This window comes from Bubalus kerabau, chromosome 2, assembly GCF_029407905.1.
Source record: "Bubalus kerabau isolate K-KA32 ecotype Philippines breed swamp buffalo chromosome 2, PCC_UOA_SB_1v2, whole genome shotgun sequence".
Lineage (NCBI taxonomy): Eukaryota > Metazoa > Chordata > Mammalia > Artiodactyla > Bovidae > Bubalus > Bubalus kerabau.
In genome coordinates, this window is record NC_073625.1 from 89,294,211 (window position 1) to 89,312,535 (window position 18,325).

Sequence of the window (18,325 nt, forward strand, 5' to 3'; positions counted from 1 at the left end):
ATTCAGATCCAAATTGTTAGATTTATTGTGCCAAATTTCAAATGGAAATGTGGTTCTCTGCATTTTAAAATGTATAACAACTGTTTATAATATTCTGTATAATACAGACATATCACTATGTGCATGACAGAGTTAAAGCCTTATTTATGCAATTTTTATAGAATACAACACAAACATTTCTGTCAAAAGGACTTGTAAAATCATCTACCTCAACCCACTCATTTTTCAAATGAAGAAACTAAGTGTAGAGTCTTATTCAGAAGCAAAAGTCCTTTGAGTTATTTAAAAAAATCATTAAGCTGATACACATGGGTACTATTATAAACGTTGTTAAGATAGTGATACATTTCTGTTGCTGGTGGTAAGTAGCCACCCCTGAGTACTCGAAGTGCTCACCTCTCCTGGCCTTCGGTCATCTTTGCTAGGAGCTCCTGGGCCCTTCAACATCAACCACCTAAAGGGTTAACCCTGTGAAAGCAGGAGGCCCTTGGGAGACAGGTTCCTCCTGAAGTGGTGCCCATGAAGATGCAGGCTGTTAAACAGTTGTGAGCATCACCTCTGCCTGCAGTCAATGACAGAAACTTAAAATTCCCAGCTGCATCGGACACCTGTCAATTGAGCCAGCATCCATTCCGATGCTTTACCCCCACCCTCAGGCAGTCATCTGCTCCTTCCCACCCAGCTCATGTGTTTTGGTAAAAGCTGAACCCACTCTCAGGCCCATAGAAAAGCCTTAATAGACTTCAGCTCCTCGGTTGCTTCCACACCTCGGCCACAGCCACCACAGGCTGAGCATGTGACCACTTAACTAGGCAGTTCAGAGTGTCGGGTCAGCATTGCTATCTCCCCAGCTGGGCTGCATGGAAACTTGCAACCACCTTATTAACAGCAGGGGGGCCAGTCAGAATAAAATTAACGTGGTTAACAGTTAAGAGAGAAGACAGAAAAACAAAGCAACACAAAACAAACTTTTAAAACTGAGTTTTTACTGGCATGGCTGAGCTGCTAGTTCAATGAACCTAGGTCCTCCCTACATCTGGACTTTCCAGTCACCTGAACTTCACTCTGTTGGTTGTTTTCTCTTGTTGTTTAAGCCCATTTGAGTTGAGTTTTATTTCAAACCTCAAAAGACCTCAAAGTTCCTCCAGCAGTTTTGTGAGAATTCTTCAGTACAGCACTTAAGTTAAATATATCACAAAGTTATAAAACAAAACAGAATTTCCCAAAATGTGTTCCAAAGAACATGAACTGTAAGAGAAGTTAATAGTTATTATGGTCCTGGAGAGGAACAGCTCAATAAAGTCAACTAAAATAGACCTGGATCATCTCACAAAGAAGATTTGTGGTGTACTCAAAATATAACTTTTATTTTTTATTCTTACCTAATCTATTTCAAATGTATTCATTACAGTAATTGCCCCTTGCCTGAAGACCTTGGGAGATTTATTGACTTTTCTACTTATTTTGGGGGGAAGACTTTAAAATCTCAAATCACAACATTAATTCAGAAAACAAAATAACTTTGTTCTTTTCTTCTCACCATTCACTTAATAGCCAGCTCTTTGGGGAAAGTTGGGGTGGGGTAAGTTACCAGATTTAATAGATTAAAATATGAGATGCCTAGTAATATTTGAAATTCAGACAAATGACATATATTTTTTTAATATAAACATGTTCCAAATATTGCATGGGATATACTTATATTTATAATTAAAAGTGTTCATTGGATACCTGAAATTCAAATTTAACTGAAGATCTTGATTTTTTTCTAGGAATGGTAAGTAAAAGCAAGGAGAAAAGGCAAGGGGAGTTATAGTTCTTTGCTGAATGACTATGTTCTTTGGGCATGGGGGATGGTGAAGATGACTCATATGAGCCAACATTCGGGTTCTTTAAATATTTCTTCATAGCGGAATCTCCCCAGCATCAATACTCAAGACTTGAGTGATACTCCTCATTCCCTCAGGATGTCTACGTCCCCTAGTCCATCAGCTGGGAGATATAGATTTGTCCACACCAGATATAGATTTGTCCCCATACATCTTTGGCCCTACACAGCCTGGCCTCCAAAGTGGCAAAGCACTTGGAACAGTGCCTGACACAGAATATGTGCTCAGTAAACATCAACTGATATTAATAGTAGGAGTATCAGCATTAGTAGCAGTATAAGCAGTAGTACTGGGGTTGCCTAGGTGACAATTAAAAAATGGTAAACTGAGTTTCGATTACATTGAGACGTGTCATTTTGCAAATTCATGTGTTTCTGATTTTACTGGTCTAAAAAAGCAAATGTTTCCATACATTTGAGTATGGCTTAGTGAATCAAAATGCCTGTAGAGTCCTTAAATAATACTATAATTTTCGTATCCTCTTGTATTGAGTTGACCAAAAAGTTCATCTTGGTCTTTCCATAACATCTTAAAAAAAACTGAAATCAAACTTTTTGGCCAACCCAATATTTTAGCCATGTAAAATCTTTTTTGAAATATAGACATTTTCACATAGTTAGAAGATACATAATTAGGAATTATTTTGTATCTTTTATTTTTAAATAAAGTGAGGTAAAGTGTTAGTCACTCAGTCATGTCCAACTCTTTGCGACCCCATGGACTATAGCCCACCAAGCTCTTCTGACCATGGGTTTCTCCAGGCAAGAATACAGGAGTGGGTAACCATTCCTTTCTCCAGGGGAATCTTCTCTACCCAAGGATCAAACCCAGGTCTCCCGCATCGCAGGCAGATACTTTACCATCTGAGTCACCAGGAAAGCCCCATTCTCTTTTAAAGACAAGAGGGTGCTTAATCCAAAAGAAACAAATATTATTAGCAACTTTGGATAAAAATATAATCATTACAAAACACAACATTGTCTATCTTCTAACCAAATTTCCAAAAAAGTGCATTTTTATTTTGTGATTTTTCAACTTTTGCAGCTCTGCCTGAAGCCACAATCTTATGACTTGGATCACAAGATAAGCACCCTGCTGTCATTAATTTTTAAGCAATGTCTCAGTTTCACATGCAACCCAGAAAGGGCAGAAAGAAAAACAGCAAGCCCCACCAGCATATGCCTCAAGATCACTAATTTTAAACACACAGTTGTATCCTAATTTGCCATAAGCAGCGCACCAAGGAAAGGTGGGCTCTAGATGAGCTGGTGAAAAATCCCCATCAGAACGATTGGGTTTGAGTAGTTCAGCAATCTTGAGAAGCAATTCCATTCAACTTCAACAGACTATCTTGTCATGGTATGAGCTGTGTCCCCTCAAAAAAGATGTGTCTTAACCCCCAGCAGTCTTAACCCCCAGCACCTTAGAATGTGACCTTATTTAAAGAGAAGGTCTTTATAATCAAATTAAAATAGGGTAATTAGGATAGGCTTTATTCCAGTGTGACTGATGTCGGTATAAAAGGAGGAAATTTGGACACAGACCCAGAGGGCTTCCCCAGTGGCACAGCAGGAAAGAACCTGCCTGCAATGCAGAATATACAGGTTTGAGCTCTGGTTCAGGAAGATCCCCTGGAGGAGGGCATGGCAACCCACTCCAGTATTCTTGCCTAAAGAATCCCATGGACAGAGGAACCTGGCAGGCTACAGTCCATGAGGACACAAAGAGTCGGACACAACTGAAGTGACTGAGCATGCAGATGGACTATGATGTGAAGTGACTCAAAGAGAAAATGGTCATCTACAAGCCAAGGAATGCCAGAAGCTAGGAGAGAAACCCCCAAACAGACACTTTCCTAGACCCTTCGGAAGGACCATGGCCCTGCTGACACCTTGCTTTCAAACTTCAGGTCTCCAGATCTATGAAACCACAATTTTCTGTTTCTCTAAGCCACCCAGTACTTTGTCATGCTAGACCTAGGAAACCAATACAGCGTATGAAAGTTTGTCCTTCCAAACATCCAAATTACTAAAAGTAGCTGTTCTATACTTTTTTCTGCCAGCTTTTGACAGCTCGTCAAATCTCAGGTTCTGCCCTTTGAAGTTAGTAGAAATGTATACACAAAAGAACCCTACAAAATGATGATACAAGGGAGATAAAATGAAAGAATGCCATTTCAGTATTTCTAATTTTTATTCAAATGGTTAAGCATCTCTTTTACTGAAGGGGGTCACACGCATATTCTGCCTCTGAGATTGCTAGATTTAAAAAAAAGTACTCTTCACTCTTTATTTATTTGGGGGCAGATAGGGTATTACTTTCCCAAGCAGGGCTCAAACCTGTGCCCCATGCAGTGGAAGCATAGAGTCATAACCACTGGACCACCAGGAAAGTCCCCAGACTGCCACATTTAAAAGTAAAATATTAGTGTTAGAGACCAGGTATATTACATTAAGAATAAATTTTAATTATAATGAATAACCCTGGGATCCAAGGATTGATAGCAATTCTTAAACATTTATTGGCTCCACTCAGAGGATTATTTCCAGTAACTAGCAGGTCAGAGCTTAAGTCCAGCTCAGCCTTGCACACACGGCCTCTGAGTTCCCCTGGAGCCCTCATTTACTGGGCGTGACTACAGCAAAGCAGGGGAGGAAGTGAACAGCTTTCTTAAGCTCCCTGCCTCATGTATAACCCTGAAAACATCCACACTATTGGAAAAAAGAGCAAGAAGTTTTGTTGGCTGGATTGTGGTAGGATTCCTGGAAAAGCACAGTCCTCAAAGCATACCTGAGAAAATTCTCACAGGAGTTAAAACAGTTTCCCTGTTTTGTATTTTTCTCTTCTCCCTATTTGTTCTGCAAAACTCCCCATGGAGGTCTTTGTCCCTCAGACCTCTAATCTGAATAGCATCATCTGTTAAGCCCAAAGTGTCTGGACAGAGAAATTAGACCAGGGAAAACAGGACTTCAGGTTTCTAAGACTGGGATAACCACAAGCTGTGGTGGGGCTTTGCACGAGCCCCTTCCGCATTGGCTACAGAAACCTCAGATTCTTATGTGTGAAATGAGGAAGTTGTACTACATGGCTTCAAATAACTCTTACAGCTTAAAAACCCTTTGACTTTGATTCTTTTTTTGTTTGTTTTAATCTTTATAGACATATAGTTGATTTAGCTTCCCTGGTGCCTCAGACTGTGGAATCAGTCTGCAATGCAGGAGACCTGAGTTCAATCTTTGGGTTGGGAAGATCCTCTGGAGAAAGGAATGGCTACCCAGTCCAGGATTTTTCCTGGAGAATCCCATGGACAGAGGAGCCTGGCAGGCTGTAGCCCATGAGGTTGGGAAGAGTCGGACACAACTGAGCGACTAAGCACACACACACACGTGGCTGACTTCCAACGTTGTGTTAGTTTCTGCTGTACAGCTAAGTGAATCAGTTATACATATACATGTATGAATCTTTTTACGTTTCTTTTCCTATATATGTCATTACAGAGTACTGAGTGGAGTTCCCTGTGCTGTATAACAGATAACATATGATATCACTTATATGGATATCTAAAAATGGAATCCAAAAAGTGGACTCTAAACAAATGATACAAATGAACTTATTTACAAAACAGAAATAGAGTCACAGATGTAAAAAACAAACTTGTGGTTATCAGAGGGCAAAAGGGGGAAGGAATAAATTGGGAAATTGGGACTGACATATACACACTACTATATATATAAAATAGATAACTAATATATATATATAACTAAATATATATATATAAATTTATATATATATAACTAAAATATATATATATTTTTATATATATATAAAATAGATAACTAATAAGGTCAGACAAGTATCCTATGACTTTGATTCTAAACTCACAAGGGAGCAGGGCATGGGTGCTACAATGATGCAATGACCTCACAACTTAGGCTAATTTTAAGAAGAAAAAGAACCCTGACCGAAGAGACGGTGATGTTACCAAAGGAAAGTTAGAGGGGTTTGTGGTAGATTCCCGTAGAAGGCAATGGCACCCCACTCCAGTACTCTTGCCTGGAAAATCCCATGGACGGAGGAGCCTGGTAGGCTGCAGTCCATGGGGTCGCTAAGAGTCAGACACGACTGAGTGACTTCACTTTCACTTTTCACTTTCATGCATTGGAGAAGGAAATGGCAACCCACTCCAGTGTTCTTGCCTGGAGAATCCCAGGGATGGGGGAGCCTGGTAGGCTGCAGTCCATGGGGTCGCTAAGAGTCAGACACGACTGAGCGACTTCACTTTCACTTTTCACTTTCATGCATTGGAGAAGGAAATGGCAACCCACTCCAGTGTTCTTGCCTGGAGAATCCCAGGGATGGGGGAACCTGGTGGGCTGCCGTCTATGGGGTCGCACAGAGTCAGACATGACTGAAGTGACTTAACAGCTTAGCAGCAGTGGTAGATTCCCAAGGAAAGTGCTACAGTATTAAATGATCCTACCTGGAAATAGAGAAGTAAGACTTCCAGCTGCAGCAGACCAAGCCATTCCCAGGGAGTGGGTCCCACTGGGCGGGCAGGGATCATCACGCGTTGGGTGATCCACCAGTGAACTCTCTCTCTCTGTGTCTCTGTCTCTCCCTGTCTTTCCCAGATTGCTCTTACTTACAAAACTCTCACCTCACACTGAGAATGACTCATATTCTTTCATGAGCTTAAGTAATATATCAGGATTCCAGGAGGAAAAAGATGGTAACTTCAAATTAAGATAATTTAAGAGGGGCTTAATAAAGAAAGATCACAAGGTGTAGGGCAGTAGCCTGGGATTGGTAACAACAGAGCTTATCCATTCAGTTCAGTTCAATCGCTCAGTCATGTCCAACTCTTTGCAATCCCATGGAGGATAGCACACCAGGCTTCCCTGTCCATCACCAACTCCTGAAACTTGCTCAAATTCATGTTCATCGAGTCAGTGATGCAATGCAAATTTTTTGGTGTGGGATAGGTATAAGTATGAGAAGGGGATGACAGAAGATGAGATGGCTAGATGGCATCACTGACTCAATAGACATGAGTTTGGGTAGACTCCGGGAGCTGGTGATGGACAGGGAGACCTGGCATGCTGCAATTCATGGGGTCGCAAAGCGTCAGACACGACTGAGCGACTGAACTGAACTGAACTGAGGTATAAGTATCTAACATGATTCCTTAACCCCAGAACTCCCCATTGTTCCTCCACCAGAGATGGAAGAGTTGGTAAAAAATAAAAAGTTCTAAAAGTTTGCTACTTGTTAGTCTTTGTAATTAAATACATGAAAGACTGGTTTTTCTTTGGATACACTCTGTGATTATATTAATACTTAACCCGTGACCAAACGTCTAGACTTAAAACTGGGGGGTGAGGACTTCCCTGGTTGTCCGGTGGTTAAGAATTCGCCTGCCAACCCAGAGGAAACAGGTTCAATTCCTGCTCTGGGAAGATCCCACAAGCTGCAGGGCAACTAAGCCCATACGACACAGTTACTGAGCCCATGCACCCTAGAAGCCATGCTCCGCAACGAGAAGCCCATGCTCTGCCACTAAGAGTAGCCCCAGCAACTAGAGAAAGCCCGCGTGCAGTGGTAAAGGCCCAGTACAGCCAAAAATTTGAAAAAGCAAAAACAAAAAACTGGGGGAATTCACTCTAGAATTCATTCTCTCACAAATGGCCAGCATTGCTTCAGGAGGCCACCAGGGTCAAACTTCTACAGTCTTACCACAGGTCTTCTTTAATCTGAGAATCTTTCACTGTGTCCTGCTTTATCTGGTATGCTTATCTTAAAATCCCAGTTGGATCAATTCTCTTAGTTGTATTTCTACCCAAAAGAATAGCAAAATTACTCCATATCTAACCTAGGATAGCAAAATGCTTCCATTCTTCACTCATATACGCTCAACTGATGTGGCTAATCGACCGTTTCTCATTCCTGGAAACTGTAAAATAAGGTACTGAGTGTCTCTGTCAACAAATTCTGCTTCTGTTTCCACCCTTAGGAAACAGAATTTTCAAAGTGATATGAATATGTACTATAAAAGCCTTGTTAGGACCTATTGCGATAAACCATTACCATATAATAATAGCTCACTCCCTGTAATCACCTTCTGCCAGCTTACTTATATATCATGCTTCTCTTTCTCATCTGCTTCTCTTAATCTTGTAATATCCCTGGTGTTAAGGACTAGTCACAACTAATTAACATTTATCCTTCAGGTAGGGTACGCTGTAAACACTGTGGTAATCAGTGTGTTTTCTTACGGGAACGTTGTTTATAAACAAAGGCAGAATTCTTCCACTTCTAACTGAAAAGGGCCAACTGAGGCAGGGAGAGCATCGCCTAGGGGGATATAGCACTCCTCTGTGTCTTACGCTTTGTTGTTGCTCAGTCCTACTCTTTGCAACCCCTTGGACTGCAGCATGCCAGGCTCCTCTGTTCAAGACCAATCAAATCAAATCCTGGAATACCAAAGCTGGGGGTGGAGTGGGGGTGGAGCGGCCGGGAACCTTTCTTGATGTTAAAAAGAGGTAATTTTTAAGATAATAGGAAACAAAGTTAAAACAAAGAACTTGTCATGTACAATTGGTAACATAAACTAAGATTAGCTCCAAAGGAGCATAGATAACTACATGCTGGTTGACTTCATGGCTCATTCATTTGTTCAGCAAATATTAAGTACTCCCAAGCCAAATATTTGCCAGGCACTGTTACCGGCATTGTTTACAGGCTCTTCCTAAACTTCAGAAGTTGTCTGGAGGGCAATCACCAGGTCATTGCACACAATTACCCTGAATCAGTCTGAATCAGATGGGTGGATCATAGATTTGCCATAATTTAATAGCATTTTTATTGTGGATATTGATTTCTTCAATTATATAAGCATAATGTACCTAATACAAACCCTTTGATCTGAGTTATTACAAAGAATGTATAAATAGACAAAAATAAACACTCAAACTGAAGTCCTACTTCTTTACCTGACTAAAATTCCATTTTTTTTTTTAAGGCAAATGCTTTGGAAAAATACATAGTTGGCTTTGTCTATGCTCTGTGCTGGGCTAAACCAGTTTCTCTAATATCAAAGCTTCCTTTTCCACCAACTTGATCCACTGTCCTGTTGCCCAAAGTTCTTGTCCCCACAACTTCACTTTACCCAGTCTGATGACAAGACACTGAACTCCTGCAAACAAGAAAGAATGCTTGTGGGATACTATGATAAGTGACTAAATAATTTCAAAATGCTATTGGTTTGTTTTCTTTCTAGAGTATACATAAACAGTAATGCAATTTCAAAGGAACTAAAATCCTTCTCCCTTTCACCACATAAGTTAACACCTCCTTTTCATACAAGTGATCATGTACAAAGCTGTTCAAAAAAGTAGTTTAGATATGAGTTTCATTTAGAATTTCTCAGCTGCATATTTTGTCTTTCACCTATTTTCATTTGACAATTATTTTAATGTATACACCATTCCCAGTACTTAAAACAAGAAATTATGATTTTTAAAAAAACAGTTAGAAAAACAACAGAGGAGAAACTGGTGGGTGAAGAAAAAGTCATTGAAACAAAATTTATCTCGAGAAGAAAAGGAAACCAACAATGCAGCATAAGCAAAAATGTCTTTCTAGAATTATACTTGTTGATGAGGAAATGACTGAAAATCAGGAGCATAAACATGCCTGCCTTCTTCTACTATTCCAAATACCTTCTCTTTATACATAATTATGCAGCATCTTACCTTAAAGAGGAAGATCACAGGCTACTATATCACTGCTTTTTTGTTCAAAGTAAAAATCATATCTTTGTGTGTTTTTTTTAAGTTAAGTGAAATTCAGAAAGACAGATACAAGGCAGAGAAAGAGAGCAAAGAATCCAGATGCCTGCCTGTATGTCTGAAAGAAGGGTTTCTGAAAGGTGTTATTTTATTTTTTTGAAACCTTTTCAGCTCTAGCTAAAGCTGAAGCTAGCCTGAGCATCGCGTGCCATTCTTGAAGGGTCCTTGGGGCTGACTCATTTGTTTTATCATTTCTTGTGAAAACGAGAGGTGGCAACTATCACTGGAGAGCAAAGGGTGACTTGGTGACTGATCTCTTTACCAAACCGAGGGAAGCGATCACACGCGAGGCTCAGAAGCTCCCCACTCCCTGGGAAACCCAGCAGCTTGGTAGAAAGGGAGTAGATTCTATACAAGCAGACAGGTGGTAACTGAGAATACAAACATGAAGAAGAATAAATATGTTTTTCAGAAATATATACCGCAGTAACAATCAGAATTATTCTACTTCTCATTTACACCCTATGCTCTTAACTGTAAATAGTGCAATTTAAAATAGAATTGATCGTTGCTCTGTGTTTTAAAAATTCTCTCCCTTTATAAATGCATCACTTCACTTTTAACTGTCCTTAGAACCTTCATAGTTTACTTCCTCTAAAATAGGTGCACTTTTAATAGAACGGTGGGGGCAAAAGCCACAAACCCACTCATAGGACCGAGGAGTGAGCAATGGGAACAATGAGCAGGGGGAGATAAAAAGTAGTAAATGCCCTAAAAGAAGTCATGGGAAAGTCAGGGATTCTTCTTTCCAGAGTCAATGGGGCTTGACTTCTGATAATTCTTGCTGTTCTTTAGATGCTAAGTCATGTCTGATTCTTTTCAGCCCTATGGACTGTAGCCCACCATGAGATTTCCCAGGCAAGAATGCTGTAGGGAGTTGCCATTTCCTTCTCCAGGCAATCTTCCGGACCCAGGGATTGAACCCATATCTCCTGCATTGGCAGGTGGGTTCTTTACCACTGAGCCACCAGGGAAGGGGAAGCCCTGGAAAAGAAATGACCAAAACATTTGTGGAATACTTCTTGGGATAGGAGTGGAGACAGACAGACACTTTACAGACATATATTTTTAATCTTTAAAATATCCTGGGGAAGTAAATATTATCTCAATTTTAAAGATGATAAAGTTCAGATGCATAGTTAATGGAAAAGGAGAGAAAAATAGGCAGACTGACTCCCATTGTCAATCTGGAGACTAAATGTTTCAAAAGCACATCTGCCTTCTTTGTGACTAATAACCAACATATTTTTATTAATTCAATTACTGAAGCATGTCTTCCTATAGTAACTGAATTTATCTTCATTAAAGCACCGATAGGATGTTCTCTCAGGTGAGAAAAACGAGTCTCAGGGTGTTCTCAAGATCACTCATCCTGGAAATTATAGAGCCAAAATCAGAGCATAAATCCTGTGCCCTCAATTCTTCTGCTTTTTCAATCTTTCCCTTTGCCTTTCATCTCTGCTCCCCTCCTCTCCTTATGATTCATGAGAGGGCTGTGATGTTCTTAAACTTTCACATCCACTTGCAGCCAGAACTGAAGCTTCAGCCCATCAATTTTACAGCTTGTCTCCCTGTTGAAAGCCAAAGGTCCTTACGAGAGACAGCACTTTAATCTTTCATCCATCATTTGCACTTTAGTATGACAAAGGGACTGAGACCAGTTTGTCTTTAATAGACTTATTTCTTAGGGTATTTTCAGGTTCACAGCAAAACTGAATGGAAGGTCCAGAGATTTCCCATGTACCCCGTCCCCCACCCATGTTATGTTTTCAACATCCCCTACCAGAGTGGAACATTCGTTACAATTGATGAACGTAAATTAACACACTGTTATCACCCCAAACCACAGTTTACATTAGAGTTCACCCTTGGTGCTATGTATTTTGTAGGTCTGGACAATGTATAATGACATATATCCACCATTATAGTATCCTCCAGTGAGGTCTCACTGCCCTAAAAATCCTCTGTTCTCTGCCTATTCCCCTTCCTTTACCCTAGCCTTTGGCAACCACTGATCTTTATACTGTGAAATAAGTTTTTGATGGGAGGGGGGAATGAAAACTAAAACAAGTGAACAATCAAATACAGAAGACAAGAGCATTTAGACTCAAGGTACACAGGTTGATATGAGTGGGGAAACTGAAGACCTAGACAGAAACTCAAGCAATTTTATAAGTAAGTTAGACACACCTTTCGCTACCCCACCCATCCTCACATCTTGCTGAAGACTCAGCTCAGTGGATTTGAAACAGTTTTAACAGTGAAAACCTATGTTGAAATAAAAGCGTATATTTTTATACGTAATATAATAAGAATGTAATTGATATATGTTAGCATGCACATTCAGCTATTTTAATGAAAGTTATAGTCTTACATGCACCCCAGCATCTACCTCAGCTGACAGCATCCAGTCTATTTTTAAAATTTCGATTTAGTTTAATGGTATTGAGATTAAAATCCAATTCATAGTAACAAATATTTGCAAATGGTTCTTTAAAGGAATTCACACTGAAGTCTAGGACTACTTCCATTAAACTGAGTCAGAAGTTTGGAACAGCGCTCACAACTTGTTTGCATTTTTTAGTATAAACATAAAAGTCTAAGACACGCCTAAAAATGTACAGTCAGTATTAACAGCATTTATGTCAAAATATTATCAAAATATGACCAAGTTATGTGTTCATCTGCTTTTATCCAATTGTATTGTATTGCACAGGGGACCCTGGTAGGCTGCCGTCTGTGGTGTCGCACAGAGTCGGACACGACTGAAGTGACTTAGCAGTAGCAGCAGTACTAGTCCTTAAGGAAAGAATTCACCAAAAAGCATTCCTGAGTTTTTCCAGGAACATGATCACTTAAGTATTATTATGGTGTACTCTTAGTTGTGCATAGTCATAGACTTAAATTTTTAAATGACTAGGGCAAAGCTATAAACCTTTCTAAGCCAAGGGTACATCTGTAAGAACTGTATATGAACAGAGCCAGGGAAAACTCTGGGAAAGAAGACTATTTAAAAGAGCTAGCCTTGCCAAGTACTAAAAAATATGATAAACCTCTAGTAATTAACTGTGTGGTGGAACAGATAATCAATGAAAGAGGCCACAGGGTATAGAAATAGACCCAAATACATATAGAAGACATGAATATGATCAACTTGAACATTCCTTCTGTCAAAATTCATTTCTGGTGCAGGGATGCACTGGAACTGGCATACAGCCAGCTGACAAGAGGCAACTGTGCACATCTTTTTCTAACTCTGTGTTAAGTAAATTTACATAGATAGCTTGTAATTGATCATGGTGGGGTGTTTACACTTCAGAAATTGGCAAATATTACAAATCAGTGCTTTTCTTTTTGTTCCTTGAGATTCAATTTTCCAGTCACCAGTTCTGGGAGGTTAAAAAAAAAAACGTAAGATATGAACCAGAAGATAATGTGAGTATTTTTCTCTTAATAATTTTAAAAATGGTAGAGAAACCTTTTTACAAAAATCCAAAATACAGTTTACTACAAAAAGTAAAACCTTCTACTCTGAAAAACTTCTGTAAGTAACACCAAGGTTAAAATGTCAAAATGGGTGAAAATATGTACACAGATAAAACAGGGCTAATTTTCTTAATATACAAAGAGTGCTAACAAATTAATAGGGAAAAGAGTAATTCAATGTAAAGATGATTGAAAGACATCAATTGACAGTTAACAGAAATATAAAACTGTCCAATAAATACATGAAAAAACTGCTCAACCTCACGCCTAACTAAAAAATCCAAATTGAAAAAAATTTTAAACCTATACAATGACCAAAATTTAGTGTGGGTTGTGATGATGAGGGTAGATACGGGGAAGCTTATTCATTCACTGTGAGATATGATTAAATTAAATTTTATATTGTTAAGTGAAATTTAAAATTCACATTTGTTTTAATTTAATAATTCTACTTCTAGGAATTGGTCTTAAAGACTTTCATAGACTCACAAAAGTAAGACAGGGATGATTGTTATGACTGTTTGGATAAAAGTTATGTATCACAGCCTAAGAAATTACCCTGAAACTTAAAAGCTTAACATCATACCATTTATTTCATGCAGTGTCTGTGTGTCAGGAGCTGGAGAGCAGCTTAGCTGGGTGGGTATCTCACGAGGTTGTAGTCATGGTATGGGTGGAGGCTGCTGTCATCTGCAGATTGACTGGGGCTGGAAGATCCAGTTCCAATGTGACTCACACTCATGGCTGACAAGTTGTAGGAGACCTTAGTCCATCACCCCAAAGACCTCTCAGTAGGACTGTTGCAGTGTCCCCAGCACAGGACAGCTGGCTTCCATCAGAGTGACCGATCTGGAAAAGAGCAAGCAGAAGCCACAGTGCTTCGTAGGATCTAGTCCTGGAAGTCACACCTGACCACTTCCACAATATCCTAGTTACACAGGTCAACCCAATTCAGTTAGGGAACTGTATACAAGACGGCACAAAGACCAGGAAGAAAGGCTCATTGGAGGCCATCTTGTGAGGCTACTTTACACCATTTGGACTAACAAGAAAAATAAAATAAAAAAGAATCTCAATATTCATTAATAAAATACTGGTTAAGATTTTAACTTAATAAAATGTTATAGAACCATTGAAAAGAAGGAAACAACCTATCTCTGCTGTGATGGAAAAATGCCCAAAATATAAAGTATGTAAAGCACATATCTATACTTTTATAATAAGATTCCCTTGATATTCTTATAAAAATAGGCATATATGTACAATTACATGCATAGGAGCATGAAATATCTGCAACAGTTTACAAGGAGAGCTATCAGTGGGCAGTGGAACTGGGGTGATAGAGGTTAGGCATATATAGCTTTTTATTGTATGCTCTGAACTTATAATAGAAATGTTTGAAAAAAATCTAACTGTGCACATATATCACATTTATAATTTTTAAAACTAGCTAACAATATACTCCACAGATATTACAGGACAGACAGGCAAAGGGGGACATTATTTTACCCAAGCTTAGGCAGACTTCCTTCAGATTCTAGCTCCTGCTTGGAAGAGCTGAGTAGATAAGCAGGGAAAACATAAGATGGTTTACTGAGCTGAGGACTGAGTACTGCCAGTCTTCCAAGTCTTCCAGTCTCCAGCCTCTGCAAAGCTGGATTAACAGGAGACAGGAACTGTCCCCAAAGTAGAAATGTGTTCTGTGGTGGATGGCTTCCTATCTGAGGCCACAGGGGCCTTTGGCGCGTCTGGCAGCTGAGATGTGCAGAAATGGTAGGGTTTGCAGTAGGCAGCAGAGACACAGGGTCACACCACCCCGGAATGCCTCTTAACACCTTGATGTTAGCAAACCTTGGCTCCAGTGGATTTCCAAAGTATCTGCTACTGCTGGGGCATGTGAACACCTGTCCTGGAAGATTTTCAGCTGCTGGAAGTTGAGTGATCACTCCTGCTGGATTATCTTGAATGGGTTGAAGCCCAGGAAAGCCCATGCTCAGTTTATTATAAGGCCAAGTTTGGGGTTTGAAGCCTGGAAGACGTCCTCCACTGGGGTGAGAAAGAAGATAGCTGAAAATTGTCTACAGCAACATGAGAAAAATGGAGTCACAAGGTTTTAAGGGAGCCTCCTAAAAGCTTATATCAAATGCCAATAATACAATGATAATAATTATTAAAGGTGCATCTGACAATGGTGTGGTGGTTGGGGTGGGGGGGGGGTGTTAGCCGCTCAGTCATGTCCGACTCTTTGCAACCCCATGGACTGTAGCCTGCCAGTCCCCTCTGTCCATGAAATTCTCCAGACAAGAATACTGGCATGGGTTGCTATTCCCTTCTCCAGATCAGACATTTATTAAGTGGTTATTCACTTACTAGTCATATCCATTTTCCAAGTTAAAAAGCTGAGAACCGGAGAGGCTAAGCAAACCTCCCAAAGATATTATGCACCCTTTTTTTGAATTTCGGTTTGACAAATAAGGTCTATAACATACTTGGGAAAGTTGGTTAGCCTCTCCAGTTCTCAACTTTTTAACTTGGAAAATGAATATGATTAGTAAGGGAATAATACTGATTAGTAAGTCAGCCAACAGCTGATTCATTGGAAAAGTCCCTGATGCTGGGCAAGATTGAGGACAGAAGGAGAAGAGGGCACCAGAGGATGAGATGGCTGGATGGCATCACCAATGCAATGGACATGAACTTGGGAAAACTTCGGGAGATGGTGAGGGACAGGAAGGCCTGACGTTCTGCAGTCCGTGGGGTCACAGAGAGGTGGATACAACTGGGTGACTGAACAACAACAAAACAAACTTCCCAAGGATATTATGCACTTTTTTTTTTTTGGAATTTTGGTTTGGCAAATAATTCAAAAATGTACTTAAAAAAAAAAAACATGGAATCAAACATTTTAAGAATTCATGAAGCACTTCTGCCCAAGGAAATAGAAGAATGCTGCTAGTTAACCCATGACTGGAAACCATCAGTGGAATTCACAGAAGGGGAGATTTCTGTTCGGTATAAAGCATAAGCTTATTCAGAATTAAACTAGTCAATCTATTTTCCTGAGAGGTAGTAAGCTCTCCATCACTGGCAATGTTTAAGCAGAATCACAGTTACTACCTGTTAGGTATAATACAGAGAAATGTGAGCAGCATACCATTGGCTTCTATTTCAAATCTAAGTTCCAATGTTTCTATGAGAATAAAGGCTTCACTTTGTTATGCTTTGGGTTGAATTGAATTGAAGCTTCTAATTGCACAAGGCCGGATAGAGTATATTTCTTGAGATTGTAAGGTTTTAAAAATGATAGCAAACACTTAAGTACTTATTATATGCATGGCATTGTTTAAAGTGCTTTACATAGATTAACACAGGTAATCCTTCATAACACCCTAGTGAGGTACATGTTATGTACATAAGATTTACCTAAAGATTCTAACCTCAAATTCTGGGTACCAAGTCCATGCTCTTCAGCACTCCGCAATGTTTACGCTCTGCGTAGTGAGATTGTTGCAATTACAAGACCCTTCAGGTAGAGAAGGTTTAGCTAAGACACTGCAGATAAATGAATAAACAGACACAGGAAGTGGTTTGTTGCATAATAGGGAGTTTCTATCCATGTTTCTATAGTTACACCACCAAACCACAGACTGATACCAAGAAAAAAAATCAGTGCGAGAAAACCCTCGATATCATTAACATTCCTTGATTCTGAACTCAGCACAGATCAGCTTAATCTAAAATGTTTAGTTTAGTATGGGAAAAGGAAGATAAGGAGAAAACAATGAAAATAGCATTAGTAGAACATAAGTTTCCTACCTTTTGTTTCTTTATTTTTTCCATAACAATAGGATTTCTTTTCATAGAGCAACAACCATACGACGTTTACTGTCCCTTATTGAATGCAAATCACAGTGAGGTGCTGGTGGTACCGGCAATGAGAGGCAAGGTCTTGGCTGACATCTCTGAGCTTCCAGCAACTCAGTAATTCAGTTCAGCCTCAAAACCAGACCTCTGGAGGCCTGAGGTCGGAAGAACCAGAACACTTGGCTCTAGGGTGTTGAGCAAATACTTCATTCACCCTTCAGTTTTCTAACATATGCAATAGAAATAATAGTACCTCTCTCAGAGGATCCTTTCAAAAATTGAATAAGTTAACTTGTGTAATTTTAGAACTCTGCCTGGCATATAGGCACATAGAAAATCCTCAATTAGCGTTAGCTATTAACATTAGCTGGTGTGAGGGGAAATGGAACATTTAAGTGTAAATCTAAACTTGCAAAGAGATGTTATGTTACTGAGTGGCATGTGAGAATCAGATGAGAGTTACAGATACTAAATACACCTGGGTTCAAAGTGGAGTGAGATGGTTACCGGTGGGAGTGGTAGGGGCCACTGGGGCAGACTCTCAAGGCGAGGAGAGGAGAGCCAAGAAACGGATTCTTTTGCCCACCTTTGATGTGGCATACTTTCAAATTCTGTCACAAGTAAAATTTTCTCAGCTAATCTAAGGTGGTCTATGATATAACACTTGACCACAAAGAAAAAAAAAAATAGAAGAGAATTAAAAAGTTAAACAATAGGTGGGAAACAATGATACACAAAAGAATTAAAATGCACTAAGAAATAACTTGTTATTTCCTTCCCAAATAAAATATATGTACATATAAATATATGTGCTTAATATTGATATTTTGATATCCATGTTAATAAATACCTACCACTGAATAGTTTTTCACTCTTCCAGCTAAATTACTCCATCAGATTACTCAAATTTCTTAGCTTTAAAAATAATTATTATTTTCAATGTTGACCTGACAAAGTGAAAAGCAACTGACTGAGGCATCTGTCTGTATAATCTAAACACATGCACATCTATATTTTTTACTGGGAGGGGAGTAAGTAACCTGCAAATGACTAAACTCTTCTTCCTGACTCATCTCATCTACTCTTCTTCTGACTTTTAAAATGATAACTAATCATTTACTTTGTTTTCTTTTTATGAACTATCTGACTTGTTTTAATGCCTTCAGCACACCTTAACAGATTTACTAGATACGTGCTGTCTGGATACACTTGACAGTTTACAGAACTCTTTCCCATGTA

At 39.4% G+C, this 18,325-nt stretch overlaps 1 long non-coding RNA gene across 1 annotated transcript in view; it reads right to left on the minus strand.

The window, feature by feature from the left end:
• The window catches only part of LOC129643438 (uncharacterized), a 39,401-nt gene extending 21,675 nt beyond the window's left edge, over positions 1-17,726 (minus strand). Inside the window, exons 1-3 of the long non-coding RNA XR_008710308.1 lie at positions 17,039-17,726; positions 14,732-15,268; positions 13,809-14,071 (exon numbers count right to left, since the gene is read on the minus strand). This is a non-coding gene — a long non-coding RNA (uncharacterized LOC129643438). The remainder of the gene's footprint in view (positions 1-13,808; positions 14,072-14,731; positions 15,269-17,038) is intronic.
• Positions 17,727-18,325: the final 599 nt, after the last annotated feature.